Source organism: Rhinolophus hipposideros (genome assembly GCF_964194185.1).
Source record: "Rhinolophus hipposideros genome assembly, chromosome: 6".
NCBI lineage: Eukaryota > Metazoa > Chordata > Mammalia > Chiroptera > Rhinolophidae > Rhinolophus > Rhinolophus hipposideros.
Genome location: NC_138052.1, coordinates 68,718,225 through 68,736,386, shown reverse-complemented (window position 1 = coordinate 68,736,386; position 18,162 = coordinate 68,718,225).

Here is an 18,162-nt window from a genome sequence, read left to right as displayed (position 1 = left end):
GAATTGAAGAGGGAGGAGATATTGAGGAAGTAAGATGGTGCATCTACAACTTTTAGAAGAGTCTTGGCTGGATAGGAGAACATAGAGATCCAACAGCAGTTGCAAAGAATGTGGGATAAGGGTAGGGACAGTTGAATTTTGCATGAGAAACACTAGAGCATGTTTGATGATGAAAAGAATCCAGGAGAAACTTTCTTCTAGTAGAGTAAATCTACTAGAATGCTTATAGCTGTATTGTTCATAGTAGCAAAAACCTGGAAATAACCCAAATATCCATCCACAGGAGAGAAGACCAATAATACAGCATGGTATAGTCACACAATAGAATATTATACAGCAGTAAAAATGAATGAACTACAGTAATATACCACAATATGGCTACATCTTGGCAATATAAGTGAAAAAAGTAAATCCCAAATAATTACATGTTATGATACTCTTTATAAAGTTAAAAATACACTTGTTAAGATTCTAAATAGGTGCAATAAAACTAAGCAAAATGGGGGGGAAGGAAAAATGATGAATGTAGAATTTTGGATGATGGTCATCTCAGGTCAAGGGTGATGGAAAGATGGCGTGGAACCTGAGGTTAAGATGGAGATTATTGCAACTTCCCATCTCATGTTTCAAGTGGTGGGTTTACAAATGTTTACTATGTAAGAAGTCAGCGATAGATCTATGTTGGCGTATGCTATGAATCACAGGTACGATTAATCCAGGATTGGGGTATAGGAAAGAATTCAGTTGATCAGTCCTATAATGATCTTAAGATAGTAATAGAAAATTCTATTGATTACAAAGCTATCTCCAATATAACAATTGAGGCAGAAGAAAGGAGACTGTTGCAAAGACTAAAGTGAAAGCTAAAGGGAAAATTTCTTCCGTCTTTACAAATAAGGCAGTTCAAGGCATTTTCTATATAGACAGCAGAGTGATGAGGTGTCACCCTCAGTTCTGATATTTCCTGTTACCCCTTTTTTTGAGCATCAAAGAATATTCAGTCCACTAATGAGTTGTTTGGGGGATAGTTTATTTTTCAGATCTACTATTCTTTCTTCTTGCCTCAGTTAACAGCAGCCACTTAATTGTCTCATGTATGGTGAAATATTTTTTCTAAAGCAACTTTATTAGTGATATTTCTATTGATGTAAAACAATACACTACTGTCATTTTAACACACTCATCTGATTCATAATCATTTTGCTAACAGCCAAAACCCCAAAAGGCTGCTTGGCAGTATTACTGAAGTTCGCTTTTGCCCAGTTGAATACTATATTTTCATCTCTCCGTACTTGAGCTACTTTATTAAATTTCCTTTTACTGATTTCAGCCCATGTCTTTCATTTTTCAAGATCAAATTGCACTTTAAGAACATCTAAACTATTTATAATCCCTCCCAAATTTTTATCATCTGCAGACTCATTCCATTTAGAGTACTTTACACTTTCATTTCCGAACGTTTTAGAAACATATGGGGGAAAAATTGAAACAGACACTCCACAATAAGCAAACGGAACTTCGTTAAAGACAAAAGCAAACACGGTTGGACAGCTTCAAAAGACGTTTCTCACTACTTGGTTAGCAGCTGCCACGCACACTTGTAAGAAAACTCACAGTAGCTTGGCTTTTGTTCTGTCTTCATAACAATCTCAAAACATTCTTCAGCCTGCTTTGGGGTGAGGGGTGTGAATCGTGGATTTCCTAGTGAGACAGGTTAGTTAGCACGTTGCTAGGTAGACAGGGGGGTCCCTAGTAGAATAAACAAAAAAACACCGCCATATCCTGAAACTTCAGGTCCTGGAATGTCTCCTTCACTCCAGGACAGGGACATGAGACTGAGCCTTGAGGTTAATAAGTTATCTCAAATCCCTTCTGGCAGGACAAAGGAGCTGATCTGATAGATAGGAAGTGGTTGGTTCATCAATCCCTTCAGGATGGGCAAACAGGACAAACCTGACAGATGAATTCAATGAGAAGGCTCCAGCCCTTTCCCCAAAAGGTAGGGAAGGTATAAAAGAGCTTTTGCCTCAGTCCCAGGCACCACCATTCAGGACCCTCTCCCACTCGGGAGCTGCAACCTCTTCCTGCCTCTAATAAACTATCTTCCTTTACAACTCTTTGCCTCTCCCTGGTCCGTGTTTCTATTCTTCGGTCTCACGAGACACGATCCACATCCAGAAACTGCCAGCAGATCCACACCATTTGGGGACTCACAGAAAAATATTCCTACTTCACTACAGGTTCTTATGGCTACAGGTTCTATTAACCAAATGTTTTCCCTAGAAACTGACTTGGCCCCATTCTCTCCTCTAAAAACTCTTCCCAGCAGAATTCAGGGCTATGCAATACAATGCTTTAGTCAGCATCAGGAACTCCGTTACTACTCAGACTATTTCATCAGACTGCACAGCATTCTCTGAGTGAGATCTGACAGCTGTCAGCCAGATTTTTCAACTCTTCTGAATTTTGATGAATTCACCGATCATTAATTAATTGATCTCTTCACTTATTTAAATGATCATAGAGTCTAGTACGCATTTAGTTGATTATGGGATAAGGTTGAGAAGATCGAAGTTAGCTGGTTAAACTGTGAAATCTCATTGCGGTTCCCTACCTCCCACATTTCATTGTTGTCTCCTTCCTTTTTAACAGAGAGGCAGTGATGTTGCAAGTCAAGACTGGTGATTTGCAAGATCCAGTGTTTGGGAACTTAAAGGCGAGGACAAAGGAATTAGGCCCAGAGTTCCTACCATAACAAAAGTTTGGAAGAAGACTGGAGAAAAGCCAGACCACCTGGCCTCCACAGATAAAGTCTGTTCACTCTCTGAGCAGGGCTTTCAGATAGGGAAAAAGAAAAGCATAGATGCTGTGTCCTGCCCCACGCTGCCTGAGTCCTCTATTGCTAACCACCGGTATTATCCTAGGTGATTCCTCTACCTGTCTCTACCTCACTATTTCCATTTGTCAGAATGTGGTAACTATGTGGTTACTGCTAGTTGTAAAGTTCTATTACAATGTTAATTACAAAACTAGCATATAATGACACCCTTTAATATTCTCTTTAGAAGCAACATAATACTCATTCAATCTGTATTTATTGAGTACTTACTTTGTGCTAGAGCTGTGTACATATACTGTACTAGATACTGAGACCAAAGAAAGGAAACATGAACAAAACTGGTACTTTCCTGATGTGTAAGTCCACCTTATAACCATGAGACAACATGCCTAAGGATGAAAAATCTCAGGCTGGAGCCGGCAGAGGAAGAGAATGGAAGAAGCCCAGGCCACGTTGGTACCACCGAGTAGATGAAACAGTTGCTCTGAGCTTTCTACCTCCAGCCTTTTGGTTATGTGAGATTATTAAATGTTTTATTGTTTAAGCCACTCTTGGTGTGCTTTCTGTTTTTGTAGTAGAAGGCTTAAGTGATATATACTCTCTTTCCACTGTCGATTGCCCCAAGACCTTTTCTTACTCTTAGTTTATCAGGTATGAACCATAATCCCATGGCATTCAGAGAGAGTATTATTATGCCTCTAAAATTTTCTTATGGCTACAGCAGCACTAACCACTTGCCACTTACCCCTGCCAAACATGGAACAGCTCATCTGTCCTCAGTAGGCTCTGGCAATCAGCTCAGACAGTCCCCGTGTAGGTGAGGCAATGGCCTTCCTTTTGTCCCCCCAAGTCACTCTTGTCTGATGAAAAATTCTTCTCCATCAGCTCTTTAACCATCTGATTTCCTAAATATATTGAAACTTTTTTCTCCACAATACTTTAAACCATCGAATAGAAGATGATGTAATCAATGTAAAAATATTTGCTTCACACAAAATTAGTTTGTTAGTCAATAAAGTTATAGTCGAGGGCAGACTCCAATACTAATATTATCAATATTAATATTGATATTAATATTAGGGCACAGTTGAAAATATTATTTGGCAAGTGTACAGTCTTACCATCAATGCCGAGTTATGTGATAATAACAGTTGAAAGTACCAATAGACATTGACCAGCACAGGATTATTGTTCAGGATTCCCTTATCTCATCTTGTTCTCATCCACATGGTAATCAGAATTATCTTTCAAAAATGTATATCTGACCATTACCCACATGGATTTATAACCTTAAACTCATATGGACAGGAAATGTGTTTCTTTAAATCACCTTCAATTTCATTCTGAGCCGATAGTCAGACATATTGCAAAAAAATTCAATATCACTGGCCGGCCCAGTGGCTCAGGCGGTTGGAGCTCCATGCTCCTAACTCCAAAGGCTGCCGGTTCGATTCCTACATGGGCCAGTGGGCTCTCAACCACAAGGTTGCCGGTTCAATTCCTCGAGTCCTGCAAGGGACGGTGGGCTCTGCCCTCTTCAACTAAGGTTGAACACAGCACCTTGAGCTGAGCTGCCTCACGGATGGCTCAGTTGGTTGGAGAGCATCCTCTCAACCACAAGGTTGCCGGTTTGACTCCCACAAGGGATGGTGGGCTGCACCGCCTGCAAATAGCAATGGCAATTGGACCTGGAACTGAGCTGCGCCCTCCACAACTAAGATTAAAAGGACAACGACTTGACTTGGAAAAAAGTCCTGGAAGTACACACCGTTCCCCGGTAAAGTCCTATTCCCCTACCCCAATGAAAATCCTAAAAAAAAAAAAAAATTTAATATCACACTTGAATGTGGCTCCCCCTTCCTTGCATTCATACAAAGAGCCTGCAGGACCGAAACATCTTTGGTCTTCAACCAACAAAATTCACTATGGAAATGTCCAGTATTGGAGACTCCCTGCTCCTCGGTCTGAGGAGCTGCTGCTCCTGTGCCCTGGGGCCAGACCGCGAGCCCCTGTGCTTTGCCACCCTCACCTGGACCATCTCTCATCCACTCACCGCCAGTAGGTCCACACATCAACGCTCACAGGGTCAAGAATACAAGACAGTCCTGCTACTCCAGTATTTCATCCACACTATTTCTAACTCTAACTCACCCTTTAAAACTTCCTTAAGGAATCCTTTTCCTATGCACCCCCATAATAATAGCTAACATTTATAAAGTGTATATTATGTGCCAGGCAGTGTTCTGTTTTACATGTATTAGCTACTAACCCAATTAACTGTGAAGCCACTGACTCCTCATTTTGGAGACGAGAAAACTGAGACATATGGAGATTAAGTAACTTGCTCAAAGTCATTCAATCAAGCAAGTGACCACAGCTACACAGGTGGCAAAGTTGGGATCCAAACGGAGTGAGGCAGGTTAGCTAGTATGAAATCAGGCAGTTAGAAATTCCTGGGTAGAATGAGCAAAAACAGAACACTGAATAACTTACCCGTGCCAGGGCAACCGTACCTGAGCAAAAATATCATCAATCATGCTCTGGGGCAACTGAGTTGTTTCAAAAGTCTCCCCCAGGCTGAGCAGTAGAGCCAGTCTGGGAAACATTACATCCATAGGCTCCAACATCTCAACATCCCCTCCCAGGTAGAAATAAAGGTACCATGTTTCCCAGAAAATAAGATCTAACAGGACAATCAGCTCTAATGCATCTTTCAGAGCAAAACTTAATATAAGACCTGGTTTTATGTTATATTATGTAAGACTCGATATTACATTGCATTACATTACATTACATTACATTACATTACATTACATTACATTACATAATATAAGGCCCGGTTCTATATTATAGTAAAATAAGACTGGGTCCCATATTAATTTTTGCTCCAAAAGACACATTAGAGCTGATTGTCCAGCTACGTCTTATTTGGGGGGAAACACGGTATATAAACACAAGCTTTTGCCTTACCTAGTGGGTACCCCCTCCCAATCGGGAGCTGTAACTCTTTGCTTGCTATAATAAACTATCTTCCTATGCAGCTCTGGGCCTCTCCTTGGTAGGTGTATCCGTTCTGCAGCTCCACGAGACTACGGACCCGGCATACACTAAGGAGTATCCTACATCAACAGTGGTCTCCCTAACCCTGCTCTTAGCCTCTAGGATAGAGCTCCTAAGCAGAGAACTTACCTGTGAGTATACTGACGTTACCTGTGTTCCACCATACTTAATGAGGGGCTGTAAAGGTGGCTGCTAAAACATCTGCCCCTCACAGGGGTATCATTACGACTATCGAGTGTTTCAAACCTTTTTGAATCAAGATACCTTTTGATGAGCTGCAGCCTCTGATTCAGCAGCGGTCCTCATCTTTCCTTGATTGTGTTACTTCCCTTCTCTTCAGGCATTTATGTTTCCTTCCCATCCTATGAACCCAATGAAATTTACAACCTCTGCTTTAACATTTTCTTGTTCATAATCTTCTCTCTCCCAGTGCTTAAGGCACAACTGGCACATGGTAACATCTGGGCGTCAAAACAGGATCTAGTTAGAATTGACAAGAAGTAAAGTGAGGCTCAGAGAAGTTATACTGTTGCCCAGAATCACGAAGTTGGGAGGGGACAGTCCTCCCAATTCAAAGGCCATGTGTCACTCACTAAAACATGATGTGTGGATGGTGTTGCATTCCACATGTGTATGGAGTTCATCTATTCTTTCAAATAAAGACCTGATATATGAATTAGAGAGGCGAGATTGGCTCAGGAGAATAACTCAGAGAATAAATCAAAGACATAATACATTAAACTTTATAAAATATATCCCCGTGACATGTGGAATTTGTGGGTAGAGAACTCTGCATAGTTCTGTTCCCTAGGAATTTGTTCTTACAGAAGCCCTCTTGGATAACGTGAAATCCTGAGCTGTCTCAATCATGAATGGAGTTGTATAGAATAAAGCTAAGGAGGCCCATCCCCATGAGAGTTCAAAGACTGGAAGTCTACATAGACTTCCTCTGTACACGCACTTTCCTCAGAGAATTGACCTATGGCAGAAAGATACAAAATAAATCAAGCCAACCTCAATTAAGATTTCTTAGATAAGAAAGTGTGACAGTGCTATTCAACTATTAAACGACCTCTGATTTACAAATGTCACTGTTCTGGCCTAATAGGCCATACATGGAGGCAGCATGAGAAAGGAAAAACGGTGAAGTTAATGGGTAGTCAACACATTTTTCAGTAAATCAACAAGAGCTTGTAGCAAAATAATGGACCATGAAGTCAACAAAATGGATATAACATACACATTAAAGTATACACACTAACAAGGGCCAATGGTCTTTCCTTAAAAGCATTTAACATAGTATATGCAACAGATTTACACTCTTTCTTAATCACACAATCTGGCATACTGTTAAAAATAACACAAAATATGTTACAAAAAATTAAGTCTCCCATACACTGTTCTACTTCAATTTGCAGAAATAAAATTATTTAACAGTAATTTTAATTTTCTTTTAACTTTTACATGTCTGTTTTCGTCATTGACAGAGATCCCCCAATCCATGTGCCCATTCCTTCTTAGCATCAGAACTCCAGCTTTATTTAGTTCTCGATGCACCCAGCTAAAAGGTTGCAGTTCCAGCCTTCCTTTCATCTAGGTATGGCCGTGTCATTCAGTGGTCTGTGCAAGGTAAGTAAAACTCCTGTGTGGTACTCCGAAGAAGGCTGCTTAAAGAGAATAGACTCAGCTGGAAGGAGGAAATTTTGTCCATTCTCCCTCTTCCTGCCAGCTGGCTAGATCACAGAAGAATGGATCAGGATACAACTAGGATGGTGGGGTGTTGGAGGAGCTCACTGAGAGATGTGACCACTGCTTGGCCCAGAAGCTGTACCTGGGTAATTGGAGGCTTCTTACTTCCACCCTTGTCCTTGGAATGTACATTCTGCTCACTATTCCCACTCTGGGCGCCATTTCAAGGATGCAGCCTTGAGAGAGTAATGTGTTATTGAGACCATCTGAACTATGCACATGACTGAATCCCCTTATGGCCTCTATATAACCTTTGAAAATTCTGGCAGGTAGATGTAGAGATCTATTCATCTTGTGGCTGCCCAAGACAATCTTGTATTCAAATTCCCTCGCTTATTAAAACGTCCACCTACGAATCTGAAGGAGTCTGCCTCTTTCTTCAGTCTTTCCTTGGCCTCTGTGTATGGGGGCCACTTTCAAATTTCACCTGGGGAACTCCCAAAGTTGTGAACCAAAATGGCGCATAAAGGAAGAAGACCAGAATGTTGATGCAATACCAGCCCTGTGTTGCCTAACTCCAGACTCTAGTTCTGAGAAAGAAATACACCTTGTTTTGTTTAAACTATCTTTATTTCTCAATCTCTATAGCTGAAACATATCCTAATTGACAGACCCCGTTGGACCATCCATTATTAAGTTCAAATATTAAGTTTGAATACTTATATGGTTTTTCGTTTGTTTTGTTTTGTTGCCTTTTGAAGCAATTTATCTCAGTCCCTTTAGTTTTTACTTGCTAAAATCTCACCACAAATATTAGGTTAGCATATTGATAGGATATTAATCTGGCTCACCAGATTAATAATTAATCTTACGTATTATTAATTCTGAATAAGCAACTCATTCCTCAAGACATGCATCAAGTTTCTTCCTTGTCCTTACACTGATTTTTGACCAGAAATCAGGAATCTAAAAGGCCAGTTTGTGAGCAGAATTTATGTGGGTTGTTCCATTAGCAGATGAATCTACCTACAAATCTTTCAAACCCAGGTTCTGTAATTTACCACGTTCTGGTTTCTAAAATTTGGAATTTACCTTGGTGCACCACCATTAACAATTTTTAAAATATACAAACCTACAAGAGCATATTTAGCTTTTCTAACGTCAATTTACTTAAAATGTTCCATTCTTTATTAAACATCTAATTAAATTAAAAAAAGAAAATAAGAGTCTATTCAAAACTTGAAACGGGGTCAGTTACCATAAAAAAGATCCCACACCAGGGTTTTGGCTGATGACTTTCACCAGATGTTATTTTAACTGATTCTGTCCTCAGTGTTTCCTATGAGTTGTAAGTTAGATTCCTAATCAATAACCTAATTAATGTTCGTGTCAGGTTTGATTTTTTGACTCACATACCTCCTAAATGGTGACATGAACTTCATATTGCCTCACGTCAGGCATGCCTTGGCTGGTTGTCTCACTTTTAGTGATGCGAAGATTGCTAAGAGCTCACTTTCCCATCAACTCTATTTCTAATCGTTTTACCACCTGTTGATGACCTATCTGCATCGGTTAGTTCATTAGAGCTTGCAAAATGGCAATTTGTTCCAATTCTATCATTCCTTCTGCATTTATTAGCTGAAATTCTGTACAGAAAACCATTCCCTCATTCTACCAACGCCATTTGATTACCCTGAAAAATAGTTTATACCAGAAAGCCAAGATAAAAACGTAATGCTTTTCTGTGAACGATCAGTTTTCAGAGTAATGAGCTGTGTCCTGCCTTCACTTGTTCTTAGTCAACCTCAAAGACCCCAAGGACAGCAGATTCATCATTGCACTCTCCATGCATATTAATGAGTGCTCAGCCACTGCGTTCTCTGCTCTCTACAAGACCTGTTCCCTGACTCTATTAAACTTTTCTGTATGCTTGAAGAGCATGTGGGCGGGAGACAAAAGGACCAAGTCAGGACCAGTCTTGGTTAATGTTGTGAAACAGACGCCTCCCTGCTTCTTTGTTCAACACCCTCCTGATTCCCTCCCCCCGCACCAATTCTCAGCTCTCTTAAAGCACCATTTGATGTACAACACCAAGAGCAAACCCAAATGAAAAGCATGGACTCTCTGATTAGGGCGTGTCAGTGCATGGTCATCAATCGTAACAAATGTACCACTCCCTGGGGGGCATGCTGATAATGGGACAAACTGTGTGTGTGAGTAGGCAGGGAGGATATGGGAACTCTCTGTACTTTCTGCTCAATATTGCTGTAAACCTAAAAATGCTTGTTTAAAAAGTCGATCTAAATAAATAAATACATAAACATATAAATAAATAACACCCCTTGACCGCCCAGAGCTGTCTGCATCATCACCCCTTCTAAACCTGTTCCGCTATGTGATACCTGATGCTCCCAAATTATTCCTCTCCCCATCTGGGTACAAATTCCTATGATGTCCACCCCTTTCTTTCAGCTATCAACACATTCAAATTAATGCACAATAAAGTTTTCGAATGGAGTGTGGAAGACACATATTATCCCCTCAAACTGCTCCGATAAGAACAGTAGTTGGTGCTGACTGGTATGAAACGTTTCCAGTCTTTGTTATTATACTTTTCACATCACATTGTAATTATGCCATATCTATTTTCCTCTCAACAGGACAGTGAGTTTTTCGAGTGTAGGACTTCATCTTATCCATCTTTGTGTCCTCTAGCACCTAGCGTGGTTCCTGACCCCATAGGAGATGCTCAATAAATATTGTGACTAAGAAGAACAAATGAAATATTTTCCACTTAATAAAAGCAAGTGCTGTATATTATATACATGCCTGTATCATAATCTATAACAGAGCTTGGGCTGGAAAATAAGAAAGATACATCCACCTCAGCCATAGCAAAGTAAGCCTTAGAAAAGGAAAGCACAGAAATGGAATGGTGCTTCAGAGTGTCTGCACCTGTTTACGAAGCAAGCAGTTGAATTATAGCTATCAAAAGATGACGTTGTTTTGTACCATATTAGCATTTATTTAAAGAAAAATGCCATTCACCTCAGCTAGCACTCTACTCATTGAACACTGGGAAAACTCAAAGTAATGAGGCACCATTTCTGTAACCATTATTTATCATGGGTTTCTTATCCCTCTAAATCTCTCAGGCTACATAATCCTCCAAGACAACAACCAAACGATGTGCAAGAAAATCAGTCATGCTAAGGCTCAGCATGTAATTTTTTTTCACCCTCTAGTACCTTTCACAATAAATCTTGCATCTAATCCATTTGCATATTCTCCCTGAACAGGCAGACAGTTGGGGGAAATTTTTGTTTAATTTAGGAAATGCCTAATATTTTTTGCCAACTCTCTTTTCATGAATGTAGAGGTTCATTACTCATATCCACTTTCAATGACACTTGGAAATAGCCATCACTGCTAAACCAAGTTTCTTGCAATTTCTAGATGTTGGAAACAGTATCAAGCTCAACATTTCAGTTCTAATTGAGGTTGGCTATGGAACGCATGCAAATCTTTCTTTGAGTACACTAATTTATACAAATCTAGACATTGAATTCCATCAAAACAAGCTTGATAGGGGTAATATTATCACAGCAAAAAGACTGTTATTTTTACTCATAACTCTGCGGGGAGGCTGCTTTTCTTTGTGTGTGTAAATGTATGTCCTTAAAAAATAATCTTCAGTGTCCCTTGGAGTTAAAAACAAGTATTTTTATCTGGCCATGCCATGATAATAATATAAGTACACAATATTCCAAATATTATATAACCTCCTACAGCTCAGATTTATAACACAAAGCGTTTTGAATCTTAACTTTTCTATCTGTGTAACTTATTTCTCCCCCTTACACTTCCAATTCACTCTTGAATCATCCCAGGCAGGCCTGCATTGCAGGCTGTAGGAAAAAAAGGGCAAGGATACGGGGCTCTGTCTGTATTAGCATCTGCCAAACTACAATTTGCCTGCTTTCTCCAGACCAGAACTTTCCTGATTATTTTTCCTTTATTTAATCAACGTCAAGCAAAAATTACAAGTTATCAAGAAAGAGATTGGTCAAAATAGTGCACTTTCCCTTCAATCCTTATCACATCCAATGCCAAGTAATGTTTGTTTATTTTTTTAATGTGGTTATTAAAAAATTTTAAATTACCTACGTGGTGAATATTTGTGGCTCACTGCGCATCTCAGTTGGACAGCTCTAATCTAGATGTCCCTCCTGGCCCTGCCTTCTCCTGAAGGTGGGACTCTTTCAACGATCCAAAGAGTCCTGAGCTTGAGAACTGGCCTTATCACTCAGTTGTTGAAGACTAGGGAGAGGACTTGCCCACGACTTGCAATCAAGCCTACATGAACACAGCCCTACCTGGGCAGCGTGCCAGGTAAGGAGATGGGAGTTACTTTCCATGGGACAGAAACTATGGCTCCATTATGACCTCGCACCACTCAGTTACCTCAGCTGGGATGTGGAGGGGAGAAGCAGGTTTCTTTTTTAGAAACGTAAAAAGCAAATGAGCATGATCCCTAAATAAAGAGGGAGGTTTAGGTGGGAACTTTGCCAAAGTTGCACGCATTCCTCCTTGACACGGATCTCACCTGTGTCTCAGAAGGGGACACAGATGTAGGTAAAGCCCAAAAGAGATAGACCAGCTCTACTGTCAGCTAATGGCATCCATTGACATGAAAAGCAGAAAAGGTCACATGGTGACGCTGGAAAACATAGATCCCCATCAACGGAGGTTTTTCTAAGTGTCTTTCATAAAAGGCTCATTGACTTCCCAAACTGAAGAGGCCAGCACTGCCATCTGTGCACTGGGCTCTAAATATCTTGGTGAGAAGAACACAGAACATCCTTTTTCAGAGGTTTCCAAAAATAGGTAATTATCAAGATTATGTACGAGGAGCTTTTCAAAAACCACAAATCCATTCAGTAAAGATCTCTGAGAATGGGTTTGTATGAACCAAAGACTAGAGCCTGAATGGAGCTTACCCTTCCTTCCAGGCAAAGAGAAATCCTTAAGAGAATGAAATGAGAGGCTTACCTATCTCTTGATTCTCTGATGAGTTCTTTGTTCATATGCTGTGGGGTGAAAGGGTAGGATGGAACATTATGCTAAGAACTGAAATTTAGCCATACGTTAAGGAGCATGTATATCATAGAATGATTCCTGGACTGTGCTCGGTAAGCTTGCAGTACATAATATATCCAAACAATATTAATTGTTAGATACATTTAGATATAAATTCTAGGTATTGTTCTTACAGTGTTTTAAAAATACGCTAGTGCACATTATGATTCTGTCCTTAAAAGCAGTCCCTCGGGATGTTGGTATCATTTCTGGAAGACATTGGCTCCTTGTCAAAGGTCAGAAAACCCGAATATAATGTAGAGGGAGCGTCTGTTGTTTTTACTCATTAGTTGCCTTCTTTCCATTCTGAAAATATTCCTTGCTGACCCATGTGATATGAATAGAAGTGTCAATTACAGGGCTTTTCCTGATGTTTGGCCATTTGAGTCAGCAAGTGACACAAGCCTTGCCAATTGTGATCTTCCAAACTCTGGTTAGTCTGAAAGCCAAATGGGTTCAAACAAGATCAAGTCCCCAAGTAGAGTCACGGTATATGGACCATGAGTAACTGTTTCTCTTCTGTCTAGGACTGTGACCTGGGAGAACCATGAAGCATAGAGCTCTTCCATATCCTTTCACTTTTTCCCAATTGAGTAGCAACCATAGTTTGGTGTGATTGGCCCAGATTTCAGCTCCAGAGATCGGTACGAAGTGCCATAGTGTACTCTGGTCCTCCTGGCCACAGTGACAGGCCCCATCAGTGAATGTGTAGGATTTCTGTTTGGTGGTTTGAGGTAAAAGGGGGCCTCTTTCTTATCCTGGACAACATGGTGTACTGGTTTGATACTGGAAGCTGCTGCAGCCATCTGACTACCTGAGAGGAGTCAGCACAAGAATGTGGTCAAAACATGAACCATGAATGAGGAGAAAGCCAAACAAAACAGAGACATAGACATAGAGCCCTGACCAAACCTCACTCGAACCCTGTCAACCCTCTGGAATGCAACCTCTAGTTTTGTAAAGTGTGTTAACTACTTTGTTTTTTAATCCAGTTTATTTCTATTTTCTATGACTTGCAAGTCAAAGAATTCAAACTGACACAGATTTGGATACTAAGAATGAGGAAATAACCCCCTAAAAGGTAGGCTTAGCTGAGAGGAAGAGGGCCAGCAGAGGGCAGTGTGGAGCCCAATGTTTCAGCATGGATTTGGTCATCCCTCTTGTCAAATGCCTTTTATCGCCTTAATTGCTCTGTGACTTTCCTCACAGTAGAAAACCTTTTTCCTATACCCACGTCTCTATCAAATGTAGAAACAACAAATAGAGATTACTTCTGTTTCAAGGAAGAAGCGAGAAGGATCTCTGGGCCTGCTTGATATCTGTAGGTATTTGTGGGGGTATTTTTGCATTTAATGCACACTTTTAAAATTTTTCAATTACAGTGGACATACAATATTATATTAGTTTCAGTCTATAACTTTTGAAGTGATCATTTCGATAAGTCTAGTACCCATATGTCACCATAGTTATTATAATATCATTGACTGTATTCCCTATGGTTTACTTTACATCCCCATGACTATTTTGTAGCTACCAATTTGTACCTTTTTTTCCCCAATTTGTACCTTTAATCCCTTCCCTGCTTCACACATTCCCCCAAGATGCCTATTATCTGGCAACTCTCAAAATGTTCTCTGTATCTATGAGTTTGTTTCTCTTTTGTTTGTTCATTTATTTTGTTTATAAGATTCTACATATAAGTGAAATCGTATGCATTTGTCCATCTCTGTCTGACTTATTTCACTTAGTATTAACACCCTCTAGGTCCATCCATGTTGCAGATGGCAAGATTTCATTCCTTTTATGGCTGAGTAATATTCTATTGTATGTATGCACTACCTCTTCTTTATCCTTTGAACTATTGATGGACACTCAGATTGCTTCCACATCTTGGCTATTGTAAATAATGCTGCAATGAACATCTGGATGCATATGTCTTTTCAAGTTAGTATTTTGGGTTTCTTCGGATAAATACCCAGAAGTGGAATTGCTGGGTCCTTCTTTGTCTCATTATAGTCTCTGTTTTAAAGTCTATTTTGTCTGGTATACATATTGCTACCCCACTTTTTTATTTTTTTCCATTTTCATAAAATATTATTTTTCCATCCATCCCTTTACTTTCAGTCTGTGTGTGTCTTTCGATCTAAAGTGAGTCTCTTGTAGGCAGCATATGTAAGGGTCTTGTTTTCTTACCCATTCAGCCACCTTATGTCTTTTCATTAGAGCATTTAATCCATTTAGATTTAGAGTAATTGTTGATAGGTATGTAGTTATTTCCATTTTATTATTCATATTTTTTATCTTTTTTTTTCCTTCTTCTTCTTAAAGAAGTCTCTTTAACATTTCCTGTACTACTGGTTTGGTGGTGATGAATTGCTTTAACTTTTTCTTGTTTGGAAAGCTCTTTCTCTGTCCTTTGATTCTAAATGGTAGCTTTGCTAGGTAGAGTAATCTTGGTTGTAAATGCTTGCATTTTATCACTTTGAATATTTCCTGCCAATCCCTTCTGGCCTACAAAGTTTCTGTTGAGAAATCAGCTGACAGTTTTATGGGAACTCATTTGCTGTTTTTAAGATTTTCTCTTTGTCCTTAACCTTTAGCATTTTAATCATGATGTGTTTTGTGTGGGCCTCTTTGTGTTCATCTTGTTTGGGACTCTCTGCTTCCTGGGATCATACATCTATTTCCTGTGCCAGGTTAGGGAAGTTTTCAGTCATTATTTCTTCAAATAGTTTTCAATTCCTTGCTCTCTCTCTCTCTCTTCTCCTTCTGGTACGCCTATGATGTGAATGTTGGTACACTTGATGTTGTCCAAGAGGCCCCTTAAACTATCCTCACTTATTGGATACTTTTTTCTCTTTGCTGTTCTGATTGGGTGTTTTCTGCCTCCTTATCTTCCAAATCACTGATTTGATCCTCTGCTTCATCTAATCTACTGAATCTACTGTTGATTCCCTCTAATGTATTCGGTGATTATATTCATTTTAGGTATTGCATTCTTTATTTCTGACTGTTTTTTTAAATAATATTTTCTATCTCCATTTACGTGTCCTATTTTGTTGTTGTTGTTGTTTTTGTTGAAATTCTCCCTGAGATCATTGAGCATTCTTATAACCAGTCTTTTGAACTCAGTATCTGATAGATTGCTTGTCTGATAGATTTTGTTTAGTCATTTTTCTGGATCTTTGTTCTGTTCTTTCGTTTGGGATGTTTCTTTGTCTCCCCACTTTGGCTACTTCTGTGTGTTTGTTTCTATGTATTAAGTAGAGCTGCTATGTCTCCTGGTCTTAGGAGAGTGGCCTTAGGTGGGAAGCATCCTGCAGGGCCTTGTGGTGCAGTCTCCCTGGTCAATTGAGCCAGGTGCTCCAGGTGTGTCCCTTGTATGGGTTGTGTGGGCCCTCCTGTTGTAATTGAGCCTTTGTTGCTGTTGGCATGTCAATGGGAGGGATTGATTCTCACAATGATTGGTTGTGAGGACTGGCCATGACTATAGCGGAGGAGCTATTGTGAAGGGGCTGACCCTACAGAGAAGGATTAGCTTTAGCAAGGCTCTGCTGCCTGCCCTTTGGGTACGGCATTTGTGGAAGTGGTTGGGTAGTGCTCTGGTGTGGTTTGAAGCTGGCCACCAGATGTGTTGGTTCTGGGGCCTCTTGGGAGGGGCTCTTGTATAGGCCAAGGTCATCAGTGCCTGTGCCCTGCCCAGGGTCACTTGGTATGAGCTACAAAGTAATCTGCAAATGGTTGACACATGTATTGGCTTTGGAGGTGCCTGAGAGAGACTAAGCTGTAAAATGAAGCTGGCTTCTGCTAGTGCTGGGCTTAGGGCTACTTAGCAAGAGGTACAGGGTACGTTGAGTCCAGAGGCTACTTGTTCAGGGTTTGAGAACCTTTGATTGATTTTAGGAAAGTCTGCAGCATGAGCCAAGACAGGAAATTTGTATGGAAAAGCTACTGGAAGTGGTTTGGGTGGGCCCACAAGTTGGGTGGGTCAGAGTCTCAGGGAATCACCTGGGTGGTGCTAACAGTGTTAGCAAGGTTGATGGAGACTCAGATATGGTTCTCACCTGCCTGTAGGCTGGGTAGTGGAAGAGCTCAACAAAGGAACAGTAGCTTCTGCCAGCACTTCTGTCTGGGAGAAAGCTGCCCGTCCAGCGCTCACCCTGTAGTCAGATAATTCAGTTAGTTCCTCTCCATATGTCCCTGGCACCTTTCAAGCAGCTGTCCCAGCCCTGGAGCTCAGAACAAGTAAGTCCATCAGGTAGTAAGTCCATGTGCAGGCTCCTTAAAAGGAGCTCTTGGGACTCCACCAGTCCTTCATTTCACTCAGCCAATGTCTCTGCTGGTTTTCACAGTCAGAAGTTTTGGGGATTCTCTGCCTGGCATTGGAACTTGAGCTGGAGAGCCTGTTGTGGGGTTGGGACCCGTCGCTCCTCAATGTGGACTTCCACTGCCAAGATAGTCCTTCCAATTTGTAACTGCCACATGTGGGTGTGGGACCTGCTTATTCCATGTCTCTGCCCCTCCTACCAATCTCAAGGTGGCTTCTTCTGTATATCCTTAGTTATAGGATTTCAGTTCAGCTAGACTTCAGGTGATTCTCAATGATGGGTGTTCTGTAGCTTCATTGTAAATTTGATGTTGTCACGAAAGGAAACAAGCACAGCCTTTACCGACTCTGTTATTTTCACTGGAAGCTGGTATCTCTCTAGAGGCATTTGAGTTCACATACTCTGGAGTAGCCTTACAGCTGATTTGGGGTGGAGAGGGCAATAGGTTCAGGGAGGCATAGGAAGTTGAACTACATTACTCCTGAGGTCCTAGGATTCTATAACTTAAAAATACAGAGTATCCTTATAGCGCCTATTGATTTCTTGAGACTACATTTGTCATTTTTGTCAATTGAGGCATGCATAAAATTAGGAGGTTATCATGATCAAGAAGATATCATCATATAACAACAGTTGTGAAATTATTACTGTTATTAATATTTAACTGTTTTGAATATTCTCATTCTTGAACTTACATAGGCTCTATCAAAACAGCTCATGCCACTTAGTATCCTGAACTTCTCCTCCTTTATTACAATAACTCTGAACATTACTGGATCAGAGCCACCAAGTTGTCAGGATATTTATAAAAATACTTTCAAATGCAACACCAAGAAAGAATACTGTATAAAACCCAGTTCAGATATACTTGTGACTACAGAGGTTTTACAAGATGAGAAATCTGAGGTAAAAGGAAATGCAAATTCATTCATGTTTTATTTGACAGCATAAATTCTAGGAAGAAAGCACTAGGGAAAAATAACTTAATTGTACACTTCCCTCAAAAAAATAATTTTTAAATAGAGATATAATCAACTATAAAACAACACCCAAAAGATGAAAAAATTAGGGTTCTCTGTTAGAGCTGCAGGACTCTGCAGAAACCTT